Below are 12,596 nucleotides of genomic sequence, written 5' to 3'. Positions count from 1 at the left end.
TAGCATACCCCCTCACTGGGTCTAAGTGCTGGCAGCTCCTGACCAGTTCCCTGGGAAGACCCGTTGTATGCTGCTCCAGGTAATACAGATGTTGTGGCTGATAATAATTTGCCGATAAATTACTCATGCCGGCAGGCTAAGCCTGGGAGCTAAAAACAAACTGTAATGACGCGCGACAAAACAATGATAAAATGATTCATTTCCAAACAAGCTCAAAGTTTAAAACGTTTATATAGCTCAGTGCACAAAATATTACAATACAATAAATAAATATATATATATGCAATAAATATGTGCAAAGAATCTAATAAATAACAGTCAAACAGTGAGCAAACAACGTGAATGAATCAAACTATACCAAAGTGCATTGTGCGGTCAACAAAATGTATCCTCCCAGCTCACCCTGCCTCCAACAAGTTCAAACAGCCTTAGGAGTGAGCTGGTTCAGACACCCAATATTTGTTGACTACAAAGGGCCACCCACAGAGACGCTCCCACCAATAACGGAGCGTCAATGCGGTGCCCACACCCATCACCAACCAAGTGACAACCACTATAGCTAAGCACTCTTTGGCTCCTACATTCCGGCCCCTAATTAAGCCTTGCATTAATTAACTATTATCGATTATGTAGGAGCCCTTAATTAGCCTTAGCAAAGTTACAATAATTCACAAATATAAAGTCAATGCAAATTAATTCAGAATAATGCATCATTTTCTCCATCGATAGGATCTCCATTCCTCCATAAACTCTCCACCTGCAAAATAGAGACAAAGAGAGAGGATTCGGAGCATGAGCGCCCCGAGTAAGACTTCATGGCTCCTCTGCTTCTTGAAGAAGACACCCTTTAGTAATGGGCCTATCCAGGCAGCTTGAGCTGCCTGGACTCTGATGGTCTGCATCTCCTCATGCACCTTCTCATCCTCCAGACCAGACTGGACGAGAAGCCTCCTCTTCTGAGCCAAATACAACAACAGTCTCCTAAACCTGAGAAACCAACCAACCATCTTTCTCAGGCGGAACCAGGGCGAGAAGTGGGTACTGAACTGCATGACCAAGTCTGCCTGCTCATCAGCTTGGATCGCATTCACAGAGGCCACCATCTTAACTTCAGGATCATCTAGAGAGACCTTTCCAGCAAGATCAGACTCCGTTTCAGGTTCAACAAGGAACTTGGGTCCTGCCACCCAAGCATCGGACTTCAGGAAGGATTCCACTCTGGTCCCTCTGGAAGCCAAGTCCGCTGGATTACTCAACGTGTCAACGTATCTCCACTGAGAAGGACTGGACATTGTAAGTATCTCGGAGACACGATTAGCCACAAATGTCTTGAACCTTGATGTTTCATTCCGGATGTATTTCGGTAACAGGTATGTGACCGTGCCATACCAGTCCTCGCTAGAATCCGCGAAGTGATGCGATTGAGCGGAAGTGACTTCTCCAAACTTGGGAGGTTTCAAGCACCTGCACAAGCGAAACTCTTCGATGAGATGAAGCTCCTCCAGCCAGACTGTCCACTCCCGGACAGTGCTTACTGGCAAAACATCATCCCAGCCCAGCTGATCCCTGCACAGGCGTTGAAGTAGCCTCTTGGCGCTCAGCACCACAGGTGCAAGAAACCCCAACGGATCGTGTATGGAGCTAACGGTGGACAAGATCCCTCTCCTTGTCAGAGGTTTGTCCTTGAGTGTGATCTTGCACTCGAAAGCATCCGACTGGACACACCAGTGTATGCCCGGAGCCCTTTCCACAGGCAAATTGTCATTGTCCAAGTCAAGATCCTTGACATCCACCGCTCTTTCCTGTGGAGGTAGGGCAGTGAACACAGCATGTCTGTTGCTAATCCACTTTGTTACCTGGAAGCCTCCTTTAGCACACAGAGCCCGATGTTGGTGATATAGTGACACTGCCTCTTTTTCGGGGTTCGTATGGAACGAACAGTCCTCGTCAAATCTCCTTTTGAGAGCCGGGGTACGCTGCTCAACAACCTTCCTAACTGAGCCATTGACGGCCTCCATGAAATTCAAGTCTTCCCTAGACATTCCAAGCTGTTCCTCCTGAGCACATTCAGGGAAGTCTGCCTTCATCTGCTGCTCCCACACCTGGTCTAGTCTTGCGACTGCAATCCGATTGACGGTTACGTCATGGCTCGTGTAAGTGGTGTCAGTAGTGCAGTCACCCCTAAGAGGACCATTCACGGTCCAACCCAACATGGTTCGAATGGCATAAGGACCACCAGACTCACTTCTGACCACCTCCCATGGCTCTAGAGCCTTGGGGACGTTGGTGCCAATAAGAAGATCCACTCCTGAGTTGATTGCTGTGATGTCTATGTGCTCAAGGTGCGGCCAGTTCCGCAGATCTTCCTGCCTAGGAATGTTGCCTTGGTGGACAGGCATGCACTTCTGCGTGAATATTTCAGGTAGCTCACAGAAACAGTCTGTGTCCAGCCCAGCTACCTCCAAGTCCATCACAATGTGACTGCCCACCACCTTCTCCTGACCCATTGTCCGTAGGAGAATATCTGACTTTCGTCCTGAGAGGTTCAGCCGTTTCATTAGCCCTTCTGTACAGAAAGTAGCCGAGCTTCCAGGATCAAGAAATGCATAAGTGACCACTGTTTTATGACCCTTCCTAGACTTCACTCGAACCGGAATTATAGCAAGTGTGCACTCACCATCTCCGGCCCCAGTAAGACCGCTGGACTGAACTGAGATCAGAGCACTTTCATCTGCTGTTCTCTCTTCACCTTTGGCCTGCATAGGACCTTCCCAGTCTTGGGAATAGATATGCAGCATGCTGGGATGTTTCATACCGCACACCTTACACACCAGGCGTTTGCGACATTGTTTGCTTTGGTGCCCAGTGCACATGCAGCCAAAACACACCCCTTTCTCTTTCAAGAAGGACATCTTATCGATGTGTGTCTTCCTTTCCAATAAAGAACACAGGTCCAAGGTGTGACCTGCTCCACAAAGCAAGCAAGCTCCAGGTGAGCTCCTCTCTCTATTCCATCCAGTGTCATTGTCCCCTTCGACTGTAGCGACAGTGGTCGCAAAGCTACTTCCCCTGGGTTTAGAAAAGGACTGGGATTTGATAGTTCTCGATACTGCCGGGGAAGAATCCTGTAAGTCTCCGAACAGGGGGTCGCTTGCAATCTTCACCTGCCATTCGATGAATTCAACGATGTCGCGAAAGGTGGCTCTGCGCTGGTTCCTCTCCTGCAAACTGCAAGCGACATCTCTCCACTTATCCCTTAGCTTATATGGTAACTTCCTGATAACAGTCTGCATGTTAGCAGGAACATCCAGCTCATAGGTGGATTCAAACTCTCCCAGAGCGTTGAAGCAGGACCGCAGCAAGAAGCTGTAAGATTGAAGCGTGTTCACGTCCTCAGACTTTAGCGCTGGCCACAAGAAGACCTTGTCCATGTATGCTGAGGTGATCTTCAATGAGTTGCCAAAGTGTTCTTGTAATAAGGATTTGGCCTTGGCATAGCCATTTTCGGAAGACATATGATGACAGCTCCGAACCATGTCTCTGGGCTTCCCTTTGGTATACTGCTCGAGAAAGTACAAACAATCCTTGGCGCTGCGAGTCTTCTCCTCAATGCAATGCTCAAAGGCTCTCATAAATGTTTGGTATTCCAAAGGATCACCGTCAAAGGCTTGAATGTCACGGCGCGGGAGAAAGAACAATGACTGCTGTTCAGCCAGCAAAGAGGTTATCTCGTTTTGTTTCTCCAAAACAGAGATCAGCTGACCATGATTGGCGCTGCCTTGCGATAACGGTGCAGGATGGTGTGACTGCAGCTGCGGCTGGGAATGTACTTGAGGGTTATACCCTCCACTTTGTTGCACCCTAACCGTCTCTGGCCTTGGCTGAGGCTGGTATACTGCAGCGCGAGCTAAAGGTGCAGGATGGTGCGACTGCAGCTGCGGCTGGGGATGTACTGGAGGGTTATACCCTCCACTTTGTTGCACCCTAACCGTCTCTGGCCCTGGCTGAGGCTGGTATACTGCAGCGTGAGACTGCAGCCCCATGTTCTTCACATTAGGTCGAGAATCCAATAAAGGTGGACGCGATACTGGCTGCTTAGGCCTAGCGTCAAGCAAATGGGAACGTGACTGTGGTTCACGTATTAAAGTATGCTGAGATGGATGCCTCCCTGACACAGGCACAAAGGTCTCAGCATCCGCATCCAACAACGGAAACCTTTCTTTCCTTTTCTCAATGTAGGAATTCATCCCATCTGCCCTACTGGCTGCAGCACCAGACACTCGAGAGCTGCCAGAAACCTTCAAGACACTTATTCTAGCTGCAGATGCTGCTATATCAGTCTCCAACTCTAGCCGCTCTTTCTTTCTTTTGAGCTGCATGGCTTGCTCTCTGACCTGCGCCTCTTGCGCTCTGACCTGCGCCTCTTGCTCTTCCAGATCCTGTTTCTCCTGGAGCATATTCTGGCGAACGAGAAGATCTGCCAAGTCTGCTTCTGCCATTACACGTGCAGATGCAGTAGTTGAGGCGGTGGTACTAGTGGACCTACACTTACTACCTGCAATGCTCCTTTCCCTTGATGCTTCAACTGCAACATTTGAAATACTATCATCAGGGTCAATGTTATCAACAACTGAGGATACCACCTCATCTTCACCGCCTTCTGTAACACAAATAACATCATCGTTATTTACTTCATTCAATGTTACAACATGAGGTGTGTGTGACTGAGTAACTTCCTGTAACTGAGCTGCACTTTGAAGTGGGCCATTTATGTCTGAGAGCCATTTATTTGCATTTTCAATGAAAACAACCTTACGTCTGTGTATGTTCGAAAACCAAGTATTTTGTCTCTCTTGTTCTTCCAAAGGAAGTAATGGGATGACAAGATCATGCAGATGGCTCGCTTCATTGTACAGTGCAGACACAGTGTGAAGATTAAATTGAACGGTTTTTGCATTGTCAGTGTTTTGCATAAGGTCAGTAATTGCTTTTACGAGACCATCAATTTTATTAACCTTAGCTTTTCGTTCCTTTTGAAGTTGTTCCATTTTGTGTAAAAATGCTTTGGCAGTGGGCTTTGATTGCCTTTTCAGTTCACTTGTACTGGCACTAGAACCTGGCCTAGATGAATTTAATTCCATTTCGAATTTGCGTTAAATGAATCAAAGTATCAAATCCTTTATCCAACTCAAAGGTCAGCATACACGTTGCACAGTGACAGCCCTAAACAGTAGCATGTGTGTGAAAGTAACTGTAGTATATTAAAAGAAAGCTATTGCTCCCCTCTAAACTTCCTGAAAAATCTAAACTATCAAAGCAGACCCTATGTCTTCAGCATGTAACGATGGGTATTTATGTGCCTATATATCTCAATTAAGAGACGACACTCCCGGGCCACCCGGTCAGCGGGTAAATAAAGCGGGCCGATCCGTTCATACGCAGGAAAAACAATAAACAATAGCCTACAACCGGAGCTATAGGCTAAAGCCGCTTCACCTATAGAGGAACAATAGAATGTTTGTGTGCGCGTGTGTGCGTGCAACAGCTGTTTGGGCTAAGCCGCTATGCGAGCGTGCAAAGTGCCGAGTGGACTCGATATACGAATGGATTAAACAAACGATAGCGGAATACAACATATACTGCCGTGGTGCACACCAATGCACGTTCCGTTGTATAAGCGTCGTGGGAAACCAGGTAGGCTACACGCCAACTTCCCGACACCAACACCAACAAGATACAGGTTTGTTGACAATGTTGTGGCTGATAATAATTTGCCGATAAATTACTCATGCCGGCAGGCTAAGCCTGGGAGCTAAAAACAAACTGTAATGACGCGCGACAAAACAATGATAAAATGATTCATTTCCAAACAAGCTCAAAGTTTAAAACGTTTATATAGCTCAGTGCACAAAATATTACAATACAATAAATAAATATATATATATGCAATAAATATGTGCAAAGAATCTAATAAATAACAGTCAAACAGTGAGCAAACAACGTGAATGAATCAAACTATACCAAAGTGCATTGTGCGGTCAACAAAATGTATCCTCCCAGCTCACCCTGCCTCCAAGTTCAAACAGCCTTAGGAGTGAGCTGGTTCAGACACCCAATATTTGTTGACTACAAAGGGCCACCCACAGAGACGCTCCCACCAATAACGGAGCGTCAATGCGGTGCCCACACCCATCACCAACCAAGTGACAACCACTATAGCTAAGCACTCTTTGGCTCCTACAACAGACGATCACTGTCCTTTTGAGTATTATTTTCTACTCCATTTTCAAAAGCCTTCACGAAAGAATGGTATTTGAGTGGATCTCCATTAAAGATTGGCACCTCTCTTTTTGGCAGAGAGGAGAGGCAATGTTGCTGGATCAACAGTGTGGTAATTTCATTTTGCTTTCGCATAATGCCAAGCATCTCCCTTTGACAGTCATTTGCGTTTGTATTTCCACAGTTAACATTTTCAAAATGAGCATTTGCATTTTCAGAATGAGCAGTTGGATTTTGAGAATGAGCCCTTGTATTGTCATGATTAGTTGCATTTGAACCATTGAAAACATATTGCATTGGTTGAATAGATTCCTGGTGCATAACGGACAGAGGCTGGGATTGTAAATGAATGAATTGAGCATTATTTGTTTCTTTAGGCCTTGTGCCCATGTCCACTGCGTGATTTTGTGACATTTTTGGTGTAAATGGATTTGCGTTAGCATTGAGGGTTTGTGCCTTTTCAACATATGAATTCATTCCATCCACATGCTTTGTTTTAGAGGACCTTCCACTTATGACACTTTGCGATTTTAACACATTTAATTTCGCCATTTGTACAGCGATGTCCTCGTCCAGTTTCAGTTGCTCTTTTCTCTTGCGCAACCTTTCCTCCGCAGCTTCAATTTCATGTTTGTCCTTTAATAGGGTTTGTTTTATCTGCAATGCTGCTAAGTCGGCTTGAGCAATCAGACATTCAGAAGAAACTCTGGAAGTGATAGATTTCCTTCCCACATTTGATACACTGTCATTTGGATGCACATCATCTTGTATGTCATTGTCATGTGTTAGACTCATTATTGATGCAGTTTGCGTTATTGAATGAAGTTCCTCCATTAGGCCTACTGAGGGAGTGGCCACAGTTTCAACTCCCAAAAGTGAACTCGTTTCAGTTGTAGGCCTAGTAAATTGAGTTTGCACACCAGTGTCAACAGGTTCCGTTCTCTCTGGTTCATTCAACCACGTTTCCACGTCACATTTAAATGAATTGCTGTATTGTGCAATGCTGTAAAACCATTCATGTTGCCTTTCCTTTTCCTCGTCGGACAATAAAGGCAATAAGGTATTGTGAGACATTGTGGCATTTGCGTAATGTGCATCCAACGTAACCAACAAAGATTTTACTCTCAAAACATTTCCCCTTTTTTCCATGAAAGATTTTATTTGTGGTATTAATGATTTAATTTTATTGACGGAAAGACGACGCTCCCGTTCAAGGTTGTCCATTTCTCGTTTTCCATGTTCCATTTCTGACTGAGAACTGGTAACTTCCCCAGTGTTTATTTGACTCATTTTTCCTCTTAGTTTTCCTTTGCAATTAGGCGCTATTCGTGCAATTCAACACAACACATCCACATTGCGCACATTGAAAGGAAACGTATCCACAAAACATCATCCACCAGTATTATTCGGCAATATTCACACAAACAGCACAGCAGCTTGACAGACAAGGATTTAGATAGACGGCGGATTCCTTTATTGACAGCTGCTAACGAGAGGATTCCTCAAACTGTATTCATGAGCGTCAACTCAACCCGTGTCATGATCAGGTAGGTTTACGTCCCCAATTGACTTATGCACTGCGAACTGCGTTCTTTCCTTTACATACAGTTTGCAGGCTGACTTTCGTGGTTGACTTTGACGGTGACTCACGGAATGTTTGTTGTCACTTGTCAGCATGCAGCGCCAGTGTTTGGCAGTGTTCCTCCGTGACTCCTCCTTGTCTCCGACTCCGACCGTCTTTCTTGTCCACTTGATCCGCAATTCTGCTGTTTGATGCCGCCGTTGACAATGCCGTTTTTTGTTGACAATGTAAAGCGACTACATGAGAAACTGATGTTAAAGTCGCTGAGAGGCGATGGGATGGGCCAGGTTGTCAGACGCGCTCTGCTCCACAAAACAAAAGGAATTAACTGGATCCAAAACAATACGTTTAAGGGGTTTATTAAAGTAATATGAATGACTCAAAAAGTGCTCAAACATAAATCCAAGTAATCACTGCGATCAACGTAAATAAAGCAAAATAAAGCGGTCAACAAAAAGTATGGCGTCCCACACACCCCCTCTCTCTCACTGTGTGTCAGCCAGGTGAACAGGCCACCTTCTTGAGTGAACCAGATCCGCCCCTATGCCCATCAATCAATCACATTAACACCAGTGACAGTCCATTCATTTCATTGACCAACATATTACCAGAATCCAATTCATGGCTCCTACAGTGCATGCAACATTTCCCTCAAATTGCACTCTGCGTTCATGATTTGAGGCAAAACATACTCTCCACAGGCCTTTGGCCTGGTGGAGTTGGTCATTAACATGCCAACACACAACATAGCAATTTATATACAAATTACCAAATAGCACAATTGTTGGTTAAGAATAGTATTGTTCAATTTGGACCTAAAGATGCAAACATATAACTGTTAAAATATTTCAATGATTCCAGCACAAATGATACAATTCATGTCACAAATGCAGCACTAAAGAATGACACCATTTTGATAAATATTTTCATCATATGGGGTGCCAACTTCACGGAGGCATTTAACTGCATGATTATTTCCTTTTTTTCCCCCGTAAATCTGTACGTCTTTAAATGTTCTGATGAATTAAAAATGGATGTAAACAGCAGGTCTTAGTGCTTTTATAAAATGTATCCTTGTACACAGCACACAATTGGCAGGTGGTGTGATTAATTACCCAGCACCTATCGCAATGCACCTGACCTGCCCCAAACATTTGGGCTTCCCTGGTCAATTGGTGATGACGTTTGGGATGATCGGAGGACATTTTGATTAATTCAGTCCAGCTGTCATTCCTGGAGATATTTGACTAAAATACACGTTTTGTGCCAGAACTTTCACATGGATGTGAAACTATAGAGGACAATATCTCACTCCACGTCTTTGGAATTATTGAATGGGTGAGTGCAAACGGAGCATTTATCACATTTATGCTGCCGTTCTGCCGCTGCAACCCTCAAGTCAAGGACACTGTTCTATGGCTCCGTTATGTGGAATACTGTACCAATGTATACACAACAGAGATTCCCATTCTAGGGCTAGCAGAATCCTACCTACCCTACTGACTGTCATAACTCTCTCTCTCCGCAACATACTGAACATACAGAGAATAACAGAATAAGGACTGCAGTACTAGTAAACATTAGACTGCATTATTAGTAAACATTAGACTGCATTATTAGTAAACATTAGACTGCATTATTAGTAAACATTAGACTGCATTATTAGTAAACATTAGACTGCAGTATTAGTAAACATTAGACTGCATTATTAGTAAACATTAGACTGCATTATTAGTAAACATTAGATTGCATTATTAGTAAACATTAGACTGCATTATTAGTAAACAATGACTGCATTATTAGTAAACATTGGACTGCATTATTAGTACCCCCCCTCTCTCTCTCTCTCTCTCTCTCACACACACACACACACACACACACACACGTTATGGTTACAATATTAGTGGCATCAACAATTAAGATGCAACAGCATAAACACTGTATAGGCTATATTATTATTGCTGCTGCTTCTAGACCAGACTATAGACATACTCGTCATGTTCCATGTTAAAAGATTCAAGAGTCAATAATATAAAACATAACTGTAGTAAAAACACAACGTGTTGAATCAGTTCATCTTTTTACCTGTATTTCTTTCAGTGGTTGAGCTGCTAACAAACACACGTCCTCCTCCTGCTTAACGACCACACTGTTTTCAAACCACACCTTTTAGTTTTCTCTGCATATCAAAGTGTCAACAGTCAGACGCCATAATGTTGTTTTAACAAACTTCTCTTATTGTTGTTCTGTCTGTGGATTGTAGCAGCAGCTCCCGAAACAATAATGGAGAACACACTGCGTTTTGCACATGCGCAGTAGCGCTGCCGGAGCGTACGCTGTGCAGACTGTGCACTAAATATAAACGGTCACTAGAGGGAGCCAAGGTACAGTGTAATACAGTGGGTAGCAGCTATGGAGCATAGCAGTGGGTTCTAATCTGGTCCCACTGAAAACTCTCCAATTCATTTCTCCCTGCATTTCCCCAATCAATAATTTAAGCCTAGAATCAATCCATCCAGGATCCTGGTGATTCATGACCATAAAACCTTTGATTCTGTGGAGAAAAAATAAAATAAAAATGCAGCATCATATATTTAGTAAATATATTTTGTTTAGCGTTTTCATTTTAATTTATTCACAGAATCAAAGGTTTTATGGTCATGGGTCACCAGCATCCTGGATGGCTTGCTTCTAGGCTTAAATATTAAATGCACAGGCTCACCGGCTTAGCTTAGCTGCTGCCTGCACGTGCCTGCTGGCAATATGCACATTTCCAAGCAAGTTGGAGCAAGGACACACTAGGCCTACTAATTGTGGATTATAGTTTTGCTGGTCAATTTGAGACAAAGGTTAATTAAAACAATCGAGGAGGAGTCTAAATACTTCCTTAATGTCGACGAAGTCCACACCCACAACACCAGAGGGAGTTCAACAAACCATGTGCAACCCAGAGTCGGCACAAATAAGGGCCTAAATTAATTTAGCTCCTAGGCCACCAAAATGTGGAACGCCCTACAAACAGTCATTAAGACATGCAAATCCCTGACTCCTTCAAAACCGCTCTCAAGTAAAGGGCACCTACGGACAGCTACAATTCGAAACTGGCCCCCATAAACTCTGAATCCCCCCCACCACCCACCCCTTTTCCCCCTCACTGTATGTTTATTTTCCCTTTTGACCTCTTTATGATGAATTCCTGTTCTGTTCTTGGCTATATAGAAGTGTATGGCCCTCATTTATCGTATGCCAAAATATGGGTGCACGCCGAAATTGCCGACATTTTTGACATTTACCATTTCCGGCAAAGCTTGAAATTGAACGTGACAACGTTCAAAACCCACGTCTGCTCCGCAGCTGGCGTACGCTGTTTTTCTGTCTTACACAAGCGGAGCAGCATTGTCTGAACTGCTGACACGCTGTCACAGGCATCTAAACATATGTTTTCGCTCCTAAAATGTTAATATAAAACGGTATGTGTATGTAAAAAAAAAAGGGAGAGATTTCCAACTTTACAAGTAATTAAAATCGCGCAATTAAAAACAATATAACATGTTTACAATGTATTAGTTTGTGCTTAATCAAACAGTGATTTACTGGCCTTGTTATGCAAGCCACTTGTGAGATGATTTTGGAGCATGCGGCTTATGATATTATTAAAAAAAAGGCATAAATGGATGCCTTTATTTCCAAGTGACAATGACAAGCATACAGCTTGCCTATTTGTAGTAAGTACTAGCAGGCTATAGGCGTAAGGGGCTTAATCATTCACCATTTAAATAAGTGCTTAGACAGGTTTTGACAGTTCAGATAAAAGCGAGATCATTTTCGGGGCTCGGGAGGACGGGACCGCGCGGCGTGCGTCGCCAACACATACCAGCACACATGCAAGCGGCAAGCCTTCAACCATATGTTTATGATTCGTTCATCAATGATCAAATCACTACATAAACGTTGATTATGATGACTGCCTTGACGACATGATAGCCTCTCTCATGCTGCATGAGAGAGCTAGGCTATCATGTCGGCAGTCACCTACAGGACTTTAATATCACAGCAGTGTGCAGTCTTCGCCGTGCACTGCGCACGAATGGGTAAAATTAATATAGGCCAGCCTACAATCTAATTCCATTCATGGCGATGCGATGTCGATGTGTCATGTATATGCGTGCATGCGTGGACATGCAAGGCAAGCGAGGTGAGAGGGAAACAGACAGGGTAGGCCTACAACTTTATTTAATTCATGCAGGTGTTCGTTCTTTGCGTGTGCGTCTCTGTGTGTGTGTGTGTGTGTGTCAAGAGTGTGGGCAGCAAGGCACGGGAGAAACTTTTTTTTTCCTGTAACCCTGGTTACCAAACTTACCAGCCGTCGTATTGCAATTGTTCATGTCGCAAAAACGAGGGCGAGGCTTGATTTCATAGGGCGTGCCAGATAGATTTCAGCCGTCACATTTATTAACGCCAGAACGAAATTAAGGAAGGATCGATCAGCTGTTTGCGATCACTTTATAAATGCCGTGGCGACGTGGGTGTACTACGAAACCTGCACTCGAATCTGTGGCAGATTTTACACTCGATTGATAAATGAGGGTTTATATGTGTACGTCTCTAAATGTTTTGATGAATTAACAAGGTCCACCTTGTTCAATTCAGCACTTGTAGGCCTAAACAAGTGTAATGCTTCACTCGCAGTTAACAGTTTTTGTATTGAGTTGTGCTTAAAATGCTACTGTAATTC

This window comes from Protomyctophum bolini, assembly GCF_963924005.1.
Source record: "Protomyctophum bolini genome assembly, chromosome: 5".
NCBI classification, from domain to species: Eukaryota; Metazoa; Chordata; class Actinopteri; order Myctophiformes; family Myctophidae; genus Protomyctophum; species Protomyctophum bolini.
Note: the sequence above shows the minus strand (reverse complement) of the source record.